At 36.0% G+C, this 21,398-nt stretch overlaps 1 protein-coding gene across 4 annotated transcripts in view; it reads right to left on the reverse strand.

Moving 5' to 3' along the window:
- Positions 1-21,398, reverse strand: part of SGMS1 (sphingomyelin synthase 1) — a 326,877-nt gene that overhangs the window by 119,011 nt on the left and 186,468 nt on the right. For 3 of the 4 annotated variants that reach the window (XM_017536361.2, XM_017536359.2, XM_017536360.2), the window contains exon 5: positions 1,413-1,493. The exons of the other annotated variant lie outside the window; for it this stretch is intronic. The gene's annotated coding sequence lies outside the window, so the exon portion shown is untranslated. The remainder of the gene's footprint in view (positions 1-1,412; positions 1,494-21,398) is intronic. 4 annotated transcript variants of the gene reach the window in all.

Here is a 21,398-nt window from a genome sequence, read left to right on the forward strand (position 1 = left end):
TTTTTATTCATCAAACGAAACTCTTAGCACCAGGGCTGAGACAAGTAATTAAAGAATTGTGGCTTAGAAATGTCTTCACAACAGGAAATCTACAATTAGTGGTGTGTTAGAGTCACCTTATACCAGTCCACTAAAACCAATTGTTAAATTCTCAGGATTTTTAGCAAGCTGGTTGATAAACAGCATTAAAAGTTAAATTATATAAATAAAATTAAAATAAATCATACTAAAAACAAAGGTAATAAGTACTCAAAACTCATCACTTCCTAATTATTTTGCCATTAACCATGCTCTTGAGGTGATTTGCAACTACTGTCTCTGGTTCGTAGAAAAGTATTTAATGCTGTGCTACTGCATAACACTTCCCAACCCAGCTTTCAGGGACTTTCTCTGGCAGTTTAAAATCAAGCACGGAAGGGGTATTTACTCCACGGAAAACTGCAAACATGACAACCCCTCTTTCTGACATTGTCAGCTTGTTAACATTGATCCACAGACACTACCTATAATGTTAATCACCATGGCTTGGCAACAGCTAAGGAACACGAGCTGACCAATCTTTTGGGTCAGAATAAAGGCCTGTAAGTTAAAAATCATGATACAAATGTAAGGAAGAAAAGTCATTATGATTTATTGTGCCAGTAACTAAGTGTAACTATAATGTCTAGTCGAAGCACAAAGTACTTTCCACAGTCTTTCATTTTATGAGAGATATTATCAAATTCCACATACAGATGAGTCAACTGAGGTTCTGAGAGGTTGGGTAACTACTAAAAGGCACAAGAGCTAGAGTCAGGCCCAGGATTGTCTGACTTAAAAATATATGATCTTTCCACTAAGCTACCCCACATACTAACATTATTATTATCATAATGTAACCAAAATCAACCACATGTAACTGTAAGATAATTAGCAAACATTAGTAATAGCCTCTGATGTATGTAAAAGTGGCATACATGAAGAAGGATATGGAGAATATGAAGATAAAGAACTCAATTTAATTATATTCACCAAATTCATTCATATTTACTTCAAAATATACCCACAAAAATACCTGAGAAATGGAGCATAAGGAAACCACTAGGACCAAAAATATCTGCATATCAGAAGGGTTATTCCAAGCTTAAATTCTCACCATGTGCAGGGAATTCTCTTTTAATTCTTCAAATACTTATGCCCTGTCCACCAAATTGACATACTCAAAATGACATACTCTGTTAAGAAAGAATTATGCAAAAATCAGACAATTGAGTTAGCATCAATTGTTTGAAGTGTTTGGATACTTATTTTATAAAATAGTTTTTCTTTTGCTCTCAAGTTATTTGACTATGCTATCCTTTTACCATGGTTCCTTAAAGAAAATTTACCCAGTAGTTAAAAGAATTCCAAAAGGCTAACAAACATTAACTTACGGATTATTTAAAACCATTCTTGTCATCTTGGCTTCCTATAAGCTACCAGCTTTTCCCATTGTTCCAGTACAGTTCCATTACCTGTTATAAGAAGAAATAATTAGTTATATGTCTCAGAAAGGCCATTTCTGGATTTTCAATAGTCTCCTTTTTACAACCAAAACACATAGAAAATTACAGTCATCACTTCTCTTTTTTACCAAAAACAAAAAGGAAAGAGAAAATAACAATACACAAAATCACCTTAAGAGAAAACAACTTTAAGAGCAGTATTTCCACTATGAAGGACTCAGGTGGTGAACTCTTAAAATTTTGCCCTCCATTTTGTTTTCAGGAAGAGATACCTAGTCTGTTTCCTAGGACGCAACAGTATTAGAGTAACCCATGTTTCTCTCTCCATCTCTCTTCCCCAACCCCTTCCTACCTCTCCTCAAAAGTGAAAGATTAATTTGCCTGAAAGAACTGGATGAGGCACCAACTGATTTCCTGGCCTTGCTCTGAGCCAGGCAACCAAGGCCTCCCTTCAGTCCTCTCCCACACCTGGAGCCAGCTAATCTCCTCAGTAGGCAAGGCAATGGTGCCTACTTCCGAGAGGGTGGGTCGGTCAGCTCTCCCTGGTCTAGCTTCTCCCTGGGTGCTACTGCAGGGTTAAGTCAGGGTTGCGGGGGTCAAATCTATGTTTTAGTTTCAAAGGAGGAAACTAATACTTTTGGGCCCTCCAATCCTGCTTTAACAGCAATTAAGCTACTGGTTCTGTTGATTCCCATGTCAATCCTTGCTCTATTTCTCCAACTGTTTCAAACTTACAGTATGGTAAAGTTGTGTAATCAAGCAACCCAAACCACCACCATCTATCAAAAGGCACTACACACAGATAAAAAACTGTGGTCCAAAATCCTAACACTTACTAGCCATGTGACCTCACGAAAGTCCATTCATCTTTTCCCAGCCTCATTTTCTTCATCTCTAGAAGATCATATGTCTCTTACAATAATGTGTGGTAATGAGGATTTAATAAAAGTCATAATCTGTCAAAATCATGCATGCTTTGATCCAACAAAGGCATTATACCAGAACTATGGATACCACATGCTTAATTATCAGAATTGCTACGCTGTCCATATGTCCAATTCAACAAATAATGGAGATTCATATAATTCACAGAATAATAAAATATGCCCAACAAAGGGCCTTTCTTTTTCCAAGAAAGTCATTCAGAACAATGTGTTTACTTTTGTTTTTCCATTTCTTAGCATTTTAGAATAAACAACCTGGGAATAGAACTTTTTGCTTTCTTTCCCTCCAGAGAAGAGTCCCAGATAAAAATACCTGACTTTTCCAGGTAGAATGCAACTATTGCTCATATTATGTGATAAGCATGTGGCTCCAAGAAGATGACATTGATAAAACAGGAACCTAAGTTAACTTTCATCACCTGAAGCCTCAATGTTAATTCTGAGGTGAGATTAATAATTGTGACATGGCTCCATGCATGCACTGAGGTACCATGAGAGGCAGCATCACCTCAGTTACCTGAACAATAGACCAGAACCTTAAGTTATCCAAACCATAAAGGGATAGGGCAGTGGTAAGGATATTAAGAAAGGAGGAGATGGAACAAACACCAAATAAATATAGAAAGCTTTGCTAGTAATAAAGAAAGAACTTGCCAGCATCAATAAAAATAGTAAGGAAGAACTGAAGAGCCAAAGATCTATAGATTATACCCAACACTGAGAGGAACAAATTCATTGGCTAGCTATGGCTTTATATGCCTAGCCACTGACATGAGACCCTTTAAAAGCATGAGAAACATAGTAAGGTTTTACATAGGTTGAAAATAAACAGGTTTGAACCCCAGCTGTGCTGTTTAATAGCAGTGTGATCTCTGCCAAGTAATTAACTCCTTCTAAGGCTCAGTTATGTTTAAAAAAAAAAAAAAAAGATTCACCAGGTGAACACATACCAACTTTAAAACAGAAGTGCCAGAACTTAATGTTGAAAAACAGTACTCCTTGACCCCTTCCAAGTCACTGTCTTTGGGACTCACTCCAGTAATGCTGACTACTCAGAATATGTACTCTTTTACCTTCAGAACCAGTGTGCAATAGTCACAAGAACACATGTGTCATTACAGTTTAGTTTTCCCTGATTTTAACAAAAACCACTTTATTTGCTATAATAGAAAATATTTTCAAAGATTACTTCAGAGAATCAAATTCATCCTCAAAGATGATAATTTAGCACCTGTGGTTATTCAAAAGAATTACAAGCAACTTCAACAACCAACTGTACTGAACTACCCATTTGGTGGAAGACACTGTGCTGAGCACTGGAAGTGGGGAAGAGGTTAAAAGGTGATTGAGATAAAGTTCATTTAAAATAATCCAGAACACTGGCAGCATCACTGAAATATATGCAATTAGTTCAGCGGATGCCCTTAAAGAGAACAATCTGGATGTATGAACCCTGGCTGTGATTGTTACAAGCCCAACACTTCCTAATCATGCTTCACATACAATGTTAAGATTCCACAACAGCCATGTGAAAACCTGGCTAAAACAAATACACTACCTTTTGAACATTCACTTTTTACTCTAGGGCAAAGCCGAGCCTGCTCCCCCTGGGGTGGAAGAAGACTGGCTGGCATCAAAATCAAGAGCATTCAAGAGCTAATGTTAAAATAAGGCTGGAGAAGTTGAGGAAAAGTTCTTGTGGCCATGAGACACAGTTGTTTGATTGTTAGCCTCTTTCTCCAAATGAGTTAGTTCACTAAGAAGAATTTGGGCTTCCTCTATGGGAGACAGTGCCCTGTGGTCATTAAAGGAACATGCTTTGCTGTCATATAGAACTATATTCTACAACTAAGCTCTGAAGACCTTGAGCATGTTGTCTAATTTCTGTAAGCCTCTGTTTCCTTATCTATAGAATGGGAGCAATATCAGTACAATAACTAGATGTTGTTATATGGGTTAAAAGACATATCGTTTATATACAATTTAATAAAGCTCATGGCAAACAGTAAGTGCTCATTAAATGTCGTGCCATTGAAAAAACTACACTATCTTCATCCTTTGGGGGTAATACAAGTACTAATGTGAAGCCACAAAAAAAGAGGTAACCCAATATACTCAACAATGTTCTAGCCCACTTCACTAGGAGACCATGGAAGGGCTTGGGGTAATATTTCATGCAGTAATAAAGGGCAAATTGTCTGCTCTTACATCTGCGCATGTATCTTGGGAGCAAAATGAGAGTGGCAGCAGTATTCAGAGGCTTCTTGGCCAGTGGAAAATTCAGAAATGTTAACACCAGCCACATAAAAATAAAACTGAGCACCTTACTCAAGATTAATTAGCTAATAAATGGCAGAAGCTGAAATTCAAGCCCACACTGTCTAGCTGTAGGCCTTGTTCTTAATCACTATACTATACTATGTCCCTGGCAAAGAGGAGGAACAATGGCTAAAGACTAACTAAGACACAGGCCAGAAGAAGGCTGTAAAAAAGTCAAAAAAACAACACCCTACTGATGACTGAAGAAAATAGGAAGATAACACAAGAGTTACTGGGGCAAAAGAGTAAAAGCCACAAAACTGCTAATGATTCTAACCTAAAATTTACCAACAGACCTTTAGCAAGACATCCTAAAAGGATGGCATGGTGAAAGTGAACCGGTTTTATAATTCAGTGGTTCCTTAAAGAGACTAGTAATCAGAAGACACAAAAACTGAGAAGACCTCATTTTGGTCTTTTATTGAGGCCATGCTATGATGTAGAAACACCTGTCTAGAGGAGAATGCTTCACATACACAAAATGCCTATTGACAAGGAAGGGCTCCAGCAGCATGAGAGCTGCCTCCTAAGGCAGAGTTTCCTGCTATTTTTTCACTGCATTTCAACAGTAAAGAAGAGGAGGAAAAGCCACCAGGGCTTTTGAATTCTCAGTAGATCAGAAGGAAAGAAAAAAGCAGAAGGGATGAGAAACATACTGCTAGTTAATTAGGTGAATGGACAGAGAGGAGAGTAAGGATAAAGAGAAGCCATGTTACTGACCAGTCTCAGATGTGTCAGACTCTAAGGTGGCCCCCTTGATCTCTGTCACTTCTTATCTAGGCCTTGCATAATTCCCTTCCCCTTTGGAGGCAGGTTTTGGACTTGCTTGTGGCAATAGAGTAAGGCAAAAATCACAGAATGTATGTGGGTACATTACACAAGACTATAATGTCTACTCTGCTACAAGTTTCTCTCTTGCTGGTTTTGAAAGCGTAGGCTGCCATTTTGTGGGATGCCTATTGAAAAAGCCTCATGAGGGCAATCTCCAGCTGACAGCAAGAAACCAACGCCCTAGTCAGAGAGCCCATGAGAAACTGAATTCTGCCAATCACGCAGGCTTGGGAGCAAATCCTCCTCCTACCCAGCCTCAGATAAGACAGCAGCCATAGGTGATGCTTTGACTGTGGCCTCATTAAATACCTAGCTAAGTCATTCCCAGAATGACTTAGAAACTGTGAGATAATTCTGTGTATTGATTAAGCTGTTAAGTTTGTGCTAGATTGCTATGTAGCTACAGATAACTACTACAAATGGGAGGTGAAGTTCATGTCCCTGATGACACCACATGTCCTTCTGAGAGAGGAAAGGGGAGAAAGAGGAAGCCCCAAGAGCCAGAGTGAGCAATTCTGCCTCTACATTATTATAAACCCTCCAATTCAGCTCTCTCCAACTCAGACTCTCAGTTTCCTCCCTTAACGCAAAGACAGGTCCTCCCATCCTATTGTCATTTGAAGGATATAATGAAACACACTGGCCAAAGAAATAGCAATCGTTTAAATGGTAATCAGGTTCCCTGGCTGGCCTGTAAAAGCTACTCAACATGCCAAACACTGACACATTTAGAACAGTAAGAGAACTGTGACCATTATAAGAGCTATATTATGACCCTATGTGGCATAAAATAATTTTAACAAAGGAATACTTAAAATGTGATAGATTGGTCTTAAACATTGAATAAAACATGTTCTAAGAGACATATTGAGACTTGTTGGATTAGTGGTTTTGAGAACTGAATAAAAATTAAAACACCCAATTTTCACCTAAGTTTTTCTAATATGGGCTTCTTGAAAAACAAATGTAAATATTCTTACATTTTCCGATCAAGCACCTGTAGCTTTGACAAAACAAGTAACAATCATTCTCACAGCTGAAACTAACCCAGTGAACCAGACACCTCTTATCTCAGCAGGCCATCTTTCCACAAGCAGAAACTGGTAGGGAAATCCTACAATCACATCATTTGAAAGCTTAGAAACACTTAGAAACATTCATTAGTCTTTTAGTCCCAGCCACTCAGTTGTCAAATGATGACACATAGATCCAAAGACTTTAAGTGCCCTGTCCAGGGTCACTCCACAGCACAATGTAGGCCTCCTGTTTCCCAGGCTTCTTTATAATCAGGCCTACCAAACTTAGGCTTCAACTGAGAGACAAAATCAATGGCATCAAATATTCTGTGGGGGGAGAAAATAGGAACTAACATTTCATGACACTATAAAGCTCCTACAGTACTTCTAAAAAACTAAGCTCTGTGGCTAGAGGGAAAAATAACACCACATAAACATTCATACGAAATGTTCAATCCAGTTTCAAAAGCAATGCACAATATTTTCTAAGTAAACTGAAATGTTCCCAAAATAGGCTGTCTTTTCTTCTGAATAATCTGCCTTTTAAAAAATGAATAGGGAAGAAAATTTTTAAAAGGCTGGCACAGAAACTTGTGCAAGGATGTCTACTCCACTGCTTTATATATCTCTATTCCTAAATTCATCAATTCATTCAACAGGTATTTTGGGGCATCTACAAGTCCAAAGCATTGTGGTAAGCGCTGTCTGGATACAAGCAAATGATGCTTAGTAATATTTTCAGCACAAGCAACCATGTCTAAACAAGCAACCAATGCAGCAACAGAGATTTCCGGTATGTATTTTGGTAGGCTATTAGGAATGCAGACCACAGCTCTTTTCTCCTAGAAACTTCCATATTTAAAATAAATAGCTATTGGTTTTTCTGTGCAATGATATCGTCCCCAAGGTAGTAATGAGAGGTATCGAAAAAGGGATTAAAACACCCCAGGTCACAACCCTCCAGAACTCCTGTTATAGTACTCTCCTAGAAGCCCAAATTAAATATATATATATATATATATATATATATATATATATTTTTTTTTTTTTTTTTAAAGAAAGTGGCCTTTTACTCAACATTCTCCCTCCCGATCCTTTCCTCAGTACCAAGAATAAATATGTTTAAAACAAATTAGAAGTAAATAAGGGCTTACTTTTCCCCATATAGCCAGCAGTTTTCTCTGAATGCTTTGACATATTACTAAATAATACTAATGTCATTAAAAGTAAAAATAGTGCAAACTGACTATTTACCACATGCTAGGCTTGTTCCTTTAGATATACATATTTTCAGAAACATGGTCTCATTCTGTTGCTCAGGCCAGAGTGCAGTGGCACAATCATCGTTCACTGCAGCCATGACCTCCTACCTTCTGGGCTCAAGCAATTCTCCCATCTCAGCCTCCTGAGTAGCTGGGACTACAGGTGCATACTACCACACCCAGCTAATTTTTGTTTGTTCTTGTGCAGGTAGAGTCTCTCTATGTTGCCTATGCTGGTCTCAAACTCCAGGCTTCAAACAATCCTCCTTCTTGGCCTCCCAAAGTGTTGGGATTACAGGCATGAACCAACATGCCGGGCCTAGGCTCATTTCTAAATGTTTTACATGTACTAATTTATTGAATCATGCCAATTGTACTCTAAGGCATGTTACCATTACCATCCTAGTTTTACAGATGAGGGAGCTAAAACAGAGTTACTAAAAAAACAGGCACAGTTGTTCGGCAAACGACATTGCATGAAACGCATGCAATGCATCCAGTTGACAAAGTATTAGTGGGAAACCTCCACTCCCCTAGTTTCATTTGTAGAACTTTCCATTAACCTAATGGTTCAGACTTCTCTCCCACCTTCTACCTGGTGGAGGAGAAATTAATCATGTGAACAGTGAGTTTGAGAGAAAGGCTAGCTTGCCCAGAGATGGAGTATATCCCAGGCTGTTGCCTTCTACATTGTGAGAGGGAAATCAGTCTCACTCAAGTATGAAATACTAGAAAACCCATTTAACCAGCCAGCTTTATTTCCAGATCTCTATATTTCAAGTTACCATTGGTATATCCATTGGTCCCAAAATCAGATGAGAAAAAAAAAAGGCATCATTCAACTGTCCACCTCCCAAACTCTAACACAAATAATTATAATACCTAATTGGGTGGCAAGATATTTGAGAAAAAGGTAAATATTTTTTTACAAAAAAGGAACCCAAAACTCAAAAGTACATAAGAACATAACCAATCCAGTCCAATAAGGTGTCTGCAGAGATCATGAATGAATCTGCTCCTTTAACTCACTATCAAGGGGCATCTTAAAGGACAAGGCTATTTATCTACTTTCTTTACCGCATATGACCAGAAAGCACTGTTTCCTTTTCAAATAAATAAAATGCACACAGATAATCTTTTCTATTGGAGTATCTTAATTTAAAGTAGTAACAAATTCCTTAGCAATAGTCTCATTGTCACAAAGCATGCAAAGTATTTCAATATTGCACATTATCTTCCCAGTATGTCAAAGTCTGTATTTTTATCCATTGCATGGATACTTCTACCATAAAAAGTATGGTGACAAAAATGCTACTCACAACTCTGTAATAACAGAGGAATAAAAATGTCACCAATCTCTAAGTTTGTCATTTGATCTTTCCTCTCACCCTCTAAATGCAGTGTTTCTCACTTCAAAAATACATTTTTAAAAGGCATTCATTCTTTAACTTCTTTTTCTTTATTTTTATTTTCTTTAAATTATACCTTAATTTCTAGAATACATGGGCAGAACCTGCAGATATGGTTGGCTAAAGATTTTTAAAAAGGCATTCATTCAATAATATTGACTTTTTCTGGGGTAGAGTTTTTTTGTTTGTTTGCTTGTTTTTTGCTTTTAAGTTCAGGGGTACATGTGCAGTTTTGTTATGTACGTAAACTTGTGTCCTGGGGGTTTGTTGTACAGATTATTTCATCACCCAAGTATTAAGCTCAGCATCCATCAAGCATTCTTCCTGATGCTCTCCCTCCCCCACTGCTCCCCTCTGACAAGCTCCAGTGTGTGTTGTTCACCTCCATGTGTCCATGTGTTCTCATCATTCAGCTCCCATTGTGAGAATATGCAGTGTTTGGTTTTCTGTTCCTGTGTTAGTTTGCTAAGAATAACAGCCTCCAGCTCCATCCATGTCCCTGCAAAGGACATGATCTTGTTCTTTTTTATGGCTGCATAGTGTTCCATGGTGTATATGTACCACATTTTCTTTATCCAGTCTATCACTGATGGGCATTTAGGTTGATTCCATGTCTTTGCTATTGTGAATACTGCTGCAATGAACACATGTGTGCATGTATCTTTAGAATAGAACAATTTATCTTCCTTTAGGTATATACCCAGTAATGGGATGGCTGGGTTTCTTTAATGTGTGCAAGTTCCTTATAGATGCTGAATATCAGACCTTTGTCAAATGCAGAGTTTGCAAAACTTTTCTCCTATTATTTAGATTATCTATTTCCTCTGTTGATAGTTTCTTTCACTGTGCAGAAGCTCTTTAGTTTAATTAGATCTCATTTGTCAATTTTTGCTTTTGTTGAGATTGCTTTTGGCATCTTTTTCATGAAATCTTTGCCCGTGCCTATTTTAATGCAGATAATTTGATCTTCCCGCTTTACTATTCAAACAGCACTTAATAAGAATGATTTCCTCAGTGCTCTCTGGGCAAAAATTTCAAAATAGAAAACAAACCACATTTATCTCATAAGCTTAAAATACCTACTTTTCTATATATGTATATAGTTAAAGTCAGTAAATCAGCACTCGCAGCTATAGAGAACAAACAGTAGCCAGACCAGTACTTAGACACTTTGACCTTTGCAACAACCCTAATGTAGGTAAGCCATCTGTATTTTGCAAAGAAAAGCCTGAAGTTCAGAAAAATACAGTGACATGCCTGAGTTAATGTACTTACTAAGTGACAAGGCTCAACTTTAAATACAGTTCTATTTGAGCCAGTTTGTGGTTTTTCTCCGTTAGACCACTAACCATGAAAACCAAAAATAACAACAACAACAAAATTTCTAAGTAGCCAGAGGAAAAAATACACCATATAAGAATAATAATAAGAACGATGGTAGACATCTTACTTGAAACAGGAGTCCAGAAAACAATAATCAACATCTGAAGAGAAGGAAAAAAAAAAAAGACTGCATGTCCACCTAGAATTCTATATACAACAAAAAATTCTTTTTAAAGATGAATACATTTTCATACAAATGAAAACTGAGAGATTTGTTGCCAGTAGACCCACACTATAAGAAATGCTAAAGGAACCTCTTCAAGCTAAAGCAAAATGATGCCAGATATAAATTTGAACCTATAGAAAGGAATGAGGAACCTTGGAAATAATACATGTGTATTTTAACATGAAAGACTATTTTTCTCTTCATTCCTTTAAAACATATATGACTAATATATACTATATTAAAAGTATAATATTGTATTATGTAGTTTGTAACATATAGATATAAAATGTATGAAGACAACAGCACAACAGATGGGAAGAGACAAATGAAACCATATTATTATAGGTTTCTTATATTTTACATGAAATAATACCATATTAATTCAAGGAAAATTTTTACTTAGGATGAATATTGTAATCTGCAGAGAAACTGCAAAACAGCACTGCAAGAAAACTGAGAGAAATTAAAATGTAATACTAAAAAATATTCAATAAACAGAAGAAAATGAGATATAGAATTTTTTAAGTCTAAAGGATAGACACATAGGAAACAAGTTTATAATTACAGTAAATGTAAATAGACTTAACATTTTAATTAAAAGGCAGAAATCACCAGAATACATTTAAAAATGATTCCGAACTACATGCTACCTACAATAAATGCATTTTAAATACAAAGACACAGATAAACATGAGATAAAAGGATATACCAGTAGGAACTCTATAAAAAAACCAGACAAAGATAATAAAAGAAAACTACAGACTTATGTGACTCATAAAGCACACATGCAGAAATCCTCAACAAAATACAGGGTTAGCATAAGGACAAATAGAATAATTGGTCAAAACAGAGGCCACAACTAGACATACACATATACAACCAAAAGATTTTCTGACCAAGATGTCAGAGTAATTTAGTGAGTGTAAGAATAATCTTTTCAACAAATTGAGCAGAAACAAATAAATACTCATTGGGAAAGAAAAATGAATCCTGATTCCTATCTCACACTATTAACAAAAATTACTTAGTGGTTCATGCACCTGTAATCACAGCTACTTAAGAGGTCGAGGTGAGAGGATAACTTGAGCCCAGGAGTTCATATCCATCCTTGGCAACATAGAAAGACCCCATTTATTTAAAAAAAGTACTTTGAAAGAGGTCATACAACTAATCATAAAAGTTAAAATTGTAAAGTATTTTTTTTTTTTTGAGGCGGAGTTTCGCTCTTGTTACCCAGGCTGGAGTGCAATGGCGTGATCTCGGCTCACCGCAACCTCCACCTCCTGGGTTCAGGCAATTCTCCTGCCTCAGCCTCCTGAGTAGCTGGGATTACAGGCACGCGCCACCATGCCCAGCTAATTTTTGTATTTTTAGTAGAGACGGGGTTTCACCATGTTGACCAGGATGGTCTCGATCTCTTGACCTTGTGATCCACCCGCCTCGGCCTCCCGAAGTGCTGGGATTACAGGCTTGAGCCACCGCGCCCGGCCAAAATTGTAAAGTATTTATAGGAAAAGACAGGACAATGGCTTTGCAACAATAAGGTAGACAAAATACTAACAATAAAGAAAAACTAGCTAGTTGGACTTCATCAGTATCAAAACTGCTTTGGAAAGACACAGTTAAGAAAATAAAAAGACAACCACCAACTGGAAAAAATTCACCATACATGTATCTGACAAAAGACTTGTATCCAGAATACATAAAGAACTACCATAATTTAATTTTTGAAAAGTCATACAACCCAATTGTTAAAATAGCAAAAGACATGACAAGGTACTTCATAAACGAAGATGTATGAATGGTCAATAAGTACATGAAAAAAAATTTCAACATCATTAGTCACTAAGGAAACAACAGGAATCCACAAGATACCACTTTGCCCACACTAGAATAATTTTAAGAAGAATGAAAAAAGCAAGAGTTGGCAGACACTTGGAGTACTTTAGAGCATCTCTAAGTTGCTGATGGGCATGTTGAATTATAAAGCCCTTTAGAAAAATGTTTCACAATTTTAAAATAAATTTTATATAAGATTAAATATATACTTACCCAATAATATACTTTTAAGTACAGACCCAAAGTACATGAAAACTTGTGTCCACAAAAAGTCGTACAATAATGTTCACAGTAGTTATATTCATAATAGCCAAAAACTGTAGACCATTCAAAGGTCTATCAATAGGTGAGTAACTTCATACAATGGAATTCTACTCAATAGCATAAAGGAACAATCTATTGATACATGCAATAAAAGTATGAATCTATAAGAAATCAGCAAGTGGAGCAAAAGACACCAGGCGCATAAGCACACTCAGTGTAACTATGTATCTGAAGTTCTGAAAGAGGCAAAATCTATTGCTAGAATTACACTCACAATCATGTTTGCCTCTGGGATGGCACACCTGACTGAAAGTGGGCATAAGAGAACTTTTTGGGATGACAGAGATGTTGGTTCACTAAACTATTCCCTTCAAATTTGTACATTGCACATTGTATAAATTATACCCAAATTTTAAAATATATCACAAAATAATTTATTTGAATGAGTTCTGGAGGAGATACGGTCTCTCACAAGTCAAAAGTGTTTCTTTCTTCTCTTGGGGAACAACTTCTAAAGCCTCAAAAACAGAAGGTGTATGTGTTTAATTTACGCATGTCATTTTAAAAATATACACCCCCTTCAAAGCAAAGGAAAATGAACTATTTTCTGCTTTCTATCTAAATACTCTTTGATCATTTGTTCCAACCCAGGGGAATTAAAAGCAATCTGTCCTTAAGGTTTTGTTTAATTTTACTTACCACATTAACAATTTAAAGGCTGCTTTTAACAATTGAAGAGGAAAAAGACCCAAAAAGAAAATAAACTATAAAACACAAATCCAAGTTTTCTAATGTCTTATTAATTCTATAATACTTACCTACGATATTCCAGGTAAGACAATAGTCACTAGAGAAATGTAATTTAAATTTTACACCCTAATGTTAAGGTGCTGGTAAGTCTCGTGGAAGAGATATACATAAATAATTACCTTAAAGTGTAAATAAATGTTCTTGAATATAAATTGGTAAAGACCTCACTTGGGGAAAACATATCATTTTTTTTCTCCCTAAAATTATAACTTAATATTGATAAATATTATGTAAGAAGTAAATAAAATAAAGCCAGTTATTCCTTCTGAAGGAAACAATGATTTTAAGAAAAAATTATTTTATTAACTATCTCAATGTAAACATATATTTCTTAGCTTAAAAATCTAACCCATATTTTTTCTGCTTCTTTTAAAATTATTTTTTAATTGACAAAAATTATGCACATTTATCATGTATAACATCTGGGTTTGAAAAACATATACATTGTGGAACAGCTAAATGGAACTAATTAACATATGCATTACCTCACACATCATGTTTTGTGGTAAGAACACTTTAAATCTACTCTTTTATCAATTTTCAAGCATATGATACATGGTTATTTACTACAGTCATCATGAAGTACAACAGATCTCTTGTCCATAGTCATTTTAAAGAAAATAATCCCAGGTGCAGCAAAGGAGACTAGGCAACTTGTCTTATACCACTTCCTCATACCCTTCACCCCCAAATCCTATAGCTGGTTCAAATGGGATAGGTTCCAGTGCAAAGTAATCTGAAGGCTAGTCAGAAACTGTAGTGACTGGCTCAAAAATGAAGAGATGGGATAGATCAATTTCACAGTCTCAGGAATCCAAACTGGGAAACAAATTCTTTCCCTTCCATTTTCTCCTAAGCCTACTTTTGTACCCCCACTGTATATTTGAAACTATCCATTTCAAAATCAACAATGACTTCCAGCACTGCTGTAGGCAGTAGTCAGTTTTCAGGCATTGCCTTTCGCCAGTAGTTAGTTCTCAGTTGCCATTTAACAAGACCTGTCAGCAGCAGGCAACACAGATGACCTCCTGCTGCTTCTTCAAACACTTTCTGCACTCACCCTTCAGAACACCACACAGTACTTTGTCACCTTTCTTTCTCACTCTTTTTTGAGGGCTCTCCCTTATTTCTGCAAGTGCCCAAGGGTTCACTGAATTCTCAGACCTCTTTCCTATCATCATTCACTCTTTAAATCAGTGGTTCCCAAATGTTTTAGTTCTAAGATCCCTTTACACTTTAAAAAATTATTGAGGAACTCAAAAAGTTCTTATTTATGAGGATTATGTCTTCAGATAACTACTGTATTGGAAAACTGATAACATTTTAAAGTATTTGTTAATTCATCTAAAAGCAAGGATAAACTCATTCACATGTGAACATTAAAAAAAAAAAAAAAATTGCCAGAGCAGTAGCTTACACCTGTATTACTAACATTTTAGGAGCCGAGCAAGGAGGATAGCTTGGGCCCATGAGTTCAAGACCATCCTGGGCACCATAGGGAGACCTCATCTCTACAAAAAAAAAAAAAAATTTAGCTGGGCATGGTGGTACACACCTGTGGTCTCAGCTATTTGGGAGGCTGAGGCAGGAGGATCACTTGAGGCCAAGAGGTGGAGGCTGTAGTGAGCCATGATGGCTCCACTGCACTTAAGCCTGGGCAATAGAGCAAGACCTTCTCTCAAAAAAAAAATTAATGAAAATTTTGTCTTCTAAAACAATATAAAAAGGGTATATTTTTTAACATTTTTGCAAATCTCTTTAATAAATGGCTTAAGACAAAATCATGAATTCCCTTACTAATGTCTGCATTCACTCTATTGTGATACCATATACAGCCTCTGGAAAACTCTACTGTACACTAGAGAATGATTGTGAAAAAAGGGAAATAAAAATGAAAAGACATGTACAGACTAGGAGAAAATATTTGCAAAAGACATACTGATAAAGGCTTGTTATCCAAAATATTCAAAGAAGTCTTAAAACTTGACAATAAGGAAACAAATAACTTGATTTAAAAATGTAAAGATATTAAAGGAGAAATCACCAAAGAAGACATATGGATGAAAAATAAGCATACGAAAAGAGCTCCACATCATATGTCATCAGGGAAATGCAAATTAAGACAATAATAACATACCACTACATGCCTACTGAAATTTTTTTCAGTCTTTAAATCTCACATGTAAAATGAGAATAGAGGAATTTTTAAAGCAACCTAATATACATTTTAAAAAGAGAGAGAGAAAAAAAAAGCAGAAAGGGTAGTTCCTAAAATTTATTTCTTAACCTTAAGAGCTCTGGAAAACCAGGTAATAATTCTGAGGTTCCATTAGTTAAGCACAGAAAACTAATCCATCTACCTACCCACCTATCTATGACTTTTGCTTGAGAACAGATACAGTTAAATCCTCAGTGCTCACAATGTGTAACATATTCTGCTAGGAGCTGGAAAGTTTCCTAAAATGAACAATAATTTCCTTTTAGAGTAACCTGGGGTAGTGGAGAGGGTACAGGGCTTTGATTATGACTGATCTGAGTTTGAACAAGAGGTCCAATGCTTATGAGCTATGTAGTCTTAGACAAGGCTGAGCTCCAGTTTCCTACAAAATAAAAAAAGGATCAAGGCGTCTGCATTTCACCCTGAACTACTATTCTTCCCTAGGATGGTCTTGCACCAAATAGAGCAGGCTCACCCCTCCACCATCTTCACGTCCTTACTTAGATGTTTCCTTCTCAATGAGGCCCTCCCTGGCTTCTCTACAAACAGTGTGTGTGAATGTGCATTTGTATATGTACACGCACGTGCGCGCGCACGCGCGCGCACACACACACACACACGGCCCACTTAGACTTATACTCCCCATCCACATCTCTGCTTTATTTTTTGCCATAACATCTGATCCAAGAGGTTATCAGTGATAACCCTGATCACCACTTAGCATGCATGTAACTTATTCATCTAGTTTGCCATCTTTCTCCTACTAGACTATTAGCTCCATATTACAGGCGTTGGTTGTTCTTTGTGTTCCACTTGTCAGTTTTGCTCACTGCCTAAAGTGAGGGCCTAGAAGATGAAAGTGTCACTAAAAATCCACAGAACGAAGTAAGATAATAAAGTTCCCTGCAAGATTCCAGGGCTTCATTCAAGATCACGTAAATAAAGACCTTAGGATATAAGAGGCACTTAGGTGAAATTATCTTTAGAGAAGAGACTACATGAAACCATTAATAGAATTTTTTAAAAATAATGAGAATAACAGTGTCAAAGATGACACAAGAGAATTGGTTAAGCACAAAAACATGACAGAAGAAATAATTTCTATAAATCCATGGTAGTAAAATCACATCATTCTGGGTTATTCTATATAATGAGGCTAAGACATTTATACTTTTCTTTACAGGAAACAAAATTTAAGAGAGGAGTGCATGTGAAAGCAGATTAAGGATTACAAGTGGATGTTATTTACGTGTCCTTCACCCCTGGTTAGCCAGCCCTAACTGGCCCAGTAACTGAAACAGATAACAAACTCAGTTTTATTTTTCTTTGATTTATTCACTTTAACAGAAGGAAAAGAAATAGAATGTGAGAATGTTGAGACCATAATCATGCCTTTAAAATATTTTTCTTGACAACTGCTTTTCTGATCATATGGGAGTCTATAGTGAGTATATTAATAATTAACACTTGCCCAGCAAGCATTTTAGAAAACAAAGATTTCATAAATAAGCTATTAATTACCTAATTTTTGTTTTGATTATGGTTTCTTTCCCAAAATAGTACAGGAAGAAATAAATATAGAAAGTCAATATAAAAATACCTGACACATTTTTAAATGTAATATAAAAAAATTATCAAGTGCCCCAAGATTTTAAAACTCCCTATAAAAAAGAGAAAAAGGGCAGGGCGCCATAGCTCACTCCTGTAATCCCAGCACTTTGGGAGGCCGAGGTGGGCAGATCATGAGGTCAGGAGTTCAAGACCAGACTGGCCAACATGGTGAAACCCTATATCTACTAAAAAAAATACAAAAATTAGCTGGGCATGTTGGTTCGTGCCTGTAATCCCAGCTACTTAGGAGGCTGAGGTAGGAGAATTGCTTGAACTGGGATCCAGGAGGCGGAGGTTGCAGTGAGCCAAGATGGCACCACTGCACTCCAGCATGGGCTTACAGAGCGAGACTCCATCCCAGCAAAAAGAGAGAGAGAGAGAGAGAGAGAGAGAGAGAGACTTATGCACATCAATAAAGCTTTCTTCATTTTAATAAAGGATTTCCTAATAAATCCTTTAAAATTAGTAAACTTTCCTTATCAATTTAAATTTATTCAATTTATTGAAAGTATCATTGATGTAATATTCAGAAATGTACTCATTACATTAAAAATGCTAATAACTGTAAAAAAAAAGAAAACTCTAGGAGAATTTATGTTATAAAATTTGAGCAAAAAATAAACTGGATGCTTTGGATTAAGGAATTTTAAAGTCCGAAAATATTTATAACATGAGATGCAAACTATTTTCTTCCTTAGAAACTATTCCCAATATGAAGTAAATATTATAATTATTAAACAATGATTTTTAATGGCTAATGTGGAGATCTGTGAATCTTACATATTTTACAAAATTAAAACTTCCAAACACAACTACTTAACAAGCAATCATAATATAGTTTTCTAAGGCCTGCAAATATTAATTTAAAATTTCTTTTTTTTTTTTTTTTTGAGACGTAGTTTCGCTCTTGTTACCCAGGCTGGAGTGCAATGGCGCGATCTCGGCTCACCGCAACCTCCGCCTCCCGGGTTCAGGCAATTCTCCTGCCCCAGCCTCCTGAGTCGCTGGGATTACAGGCACGCGCCATCATGCCCAGCTAATTTTTTGTATTTTTAGTAAAGACGGGGTTTCACCATGTTGACCAGGATGGTCTCGATCTCTTGACCTCGTGATCCACCCGCCTCGGCCTCCCACAGTGCTGGGATTACAGGCTTGAGCCACCGCGCCGGGCCTAATTTAAAAATTTCTAATCATAACGTAGTCTTATGTTAGTACGCGGCTGACAAATGATGCTATTAATCCAATTGGCGTGTTTACCGTGCTATGTTGCTGGCTCCTCTTACCGCAAAGATTTAAAGCACATTACTAACTTTCAAAGAACCTCAAAACACATAACCGTACCAGGCAATTATTATCCCTACTCTGATCATTAAAACTTGAGCATTCTACCAATTTAAATCAACATTTATTCCATTTAATATTTCCTTAATACCACAATACATACTAAAAATTATTCATCAGCTTAAGTTATACAAAACATACTACTGGTTGCAGGAAATTATGTTCTAATGTGGCAATGAAGACTGAGAGCTTGGTCAGAGACGACTACTTGCATTATAACAGTAACATGAGCAGCAGACGCCTTCTACAGAATTAATATAACATGGGATTCTGAAGAAAATAAAATTAAAGTTCATAAGAGCAGATGATTCATTCAGGTTAGTGAGTGGCACACGTATGTGTTACATATTTCTATCAGATGGCAATGCTTCTCACTAGATGTATCCCTATTTAGTGCTGAAGAATTACAAAGTCAGCTGAATTTTCAAATTCTGTAGATCTGCACATTGCACGTTTAAGTTATAACATTAAAAATATCTTCTTGAGACTAGTGTCTTTTTTTGAAATCATTGTCATATTCAACTAATTGTAACTATTTTTCCCCTTACAAATAATATTACACTCATTCAGAATCAAATGAAATAATATTGAGTGAAAGGACTAAGGTACTACAGGGTCTCTCTTAGGGTATCATTATATGGATCCATGGCAGGTATCATGTAACAAATAATATTTCCTTATTATTTGTTATTTCTCAGTTATAGAGCATTACTTAGGAATCAAATCCTACTTAGAGGGGTAAAATGTATATAATATATATAGTAAAATATTAGAAAATTAATCTATAAATATATATAGTAAAATGTTGGACAATCAATAAATCAATGGGCAAAAACAAATCTCATTTCAATAAATAATATCTTCAAGACATCAAAGTCTCAGCCAATTCAGAAACCATATTACAAGGGATTATCCTCCACCTCACTCTTCACCTAATCTGACTGTACAGCAGACATTTAAATTAAAAGAGGAGGCTGAGCTGTACCTAAGTTTTTAATGATTTTTTGAGTTCTGTCATAAATGTGTTCCTGCTTTATCTATCAGAAGCACACACTAAAAACAAAAAAATAAAATTGTCTATTTTTGCAGAATGATACACTACATACCTTAAACTGCTCTCTCCTAATGAAAACAATTGAAGGAGAATAAATTATAAAATCTTTGTAAATGCACCAATGAGGTGACAATAAAACATGAAATTCACAGAGGCTAAAACAAAGTAAGAGTGAGAATGCTGGGAGGTAGAAAAGCACCAAGGCCACAATCCTAGTCATACAGAACTTCTATTATAATGACTGCATGGAGCGAGAGAGAAAAGATAAAACCAGGACCACTCAAGCTGGTGAGTTTAACAGACCCCTGAGTAAAACTGGAAAACTGGAAGTTCACAAAACTATACCCTCAGTCTATGGGCGAATTAGAAATAAACTTGCTACACCAAAAGAGAAACTGCTTGTTCAACCCTAGCATCTTCAGGGGATGGAAAATCTCCCTTGAGAATTCATAACCAACAACTAGTATTTATGTTGTTTTGTGATCTAAATTTGCGCCATATGCTTCAAAAACCCTCAGGCAGGGAATATAATATAAAGAGTATCCAGATTGATAGCGGCTACAGGTACCTGGCAGAAGCAAATATAATACTCTCCGGAAAAATCTACTTTCAATCTAGGCCTCAAAGAACTCACACAGATAAAACTTCCAAAGAATATGAGTTCACAGTCAATAAATCATAGAAATACAAAGAAATTAGAGATATTTACGAGAGCTGAGAGAAACAGGCAAATGAATCAGATCTGAAAACATTTCAAATACTAGAATTATTAGCATAAAATAAGTATATTTAATATCTTTCAATAAATAAGAGAATTTAAAAGGGAGTATAATTTTACCTGAAAAAAAATACCATGTTGACTTGAAAAGGGACCAAAAATGGTATTTAAAAATTAAAAGATAAAAAACTCTTGTTAATTCATTCAACATACATTTATTAAGCACCTATGTACTATTACACCTTGGTCTAGGATCTGGGGATAAAACAGTAGGATAAAAAATAAAATAAAATAAAAGTTAACAATATAAATAGTCCCATCATCAAGGACAGCTTAAACAGCAGATTAGAAATAGCTGAAGAAACTGGTGAACCAAATGACAAATCCAAAGAAACTGTCCAGAATTGTAACATAAAGATGATGACATCAAAATATGAAAGAAGGATGTGGAAGATGAGTGAGAAAGTCCAACATGCCTTCTTTAATTTCCAGAAGAAAATAATAAAGACAATGAGGAAGAGGTATTATTCTAAGAAATAATGATAAAATATTCCTAATAGCAATCTTTAGGCCCAGAAAACCCAAAGATTCTCAGGGAGAAAGGGAGATAGAAGGAAAATGAAGGAAGAAAGTAAGGAAGAAAAGAAAGAGGCCATATACACAGTTTCTATTTTTAGTATTTGAAAGTATTGGAAGGAAGGAAGGAAGGAAGGAAGGAGGGAGGGAGGG

The sequence above is a fragment of the Cebus imitator genome, unplaced genomic scaffold, assembly GCF_001604975.1.
Source record: "Cebus imitator isolate Cc_AM_T3 unplaced genomic scaffold, Cebus_imitator-1.0 Scaffold97, whole genome shotgun sequence".
NCBI lineage: Eukaryota > Metazoa > Chordata > Mammalia > Primates > Cebidae > Cebus > Cebus imitator.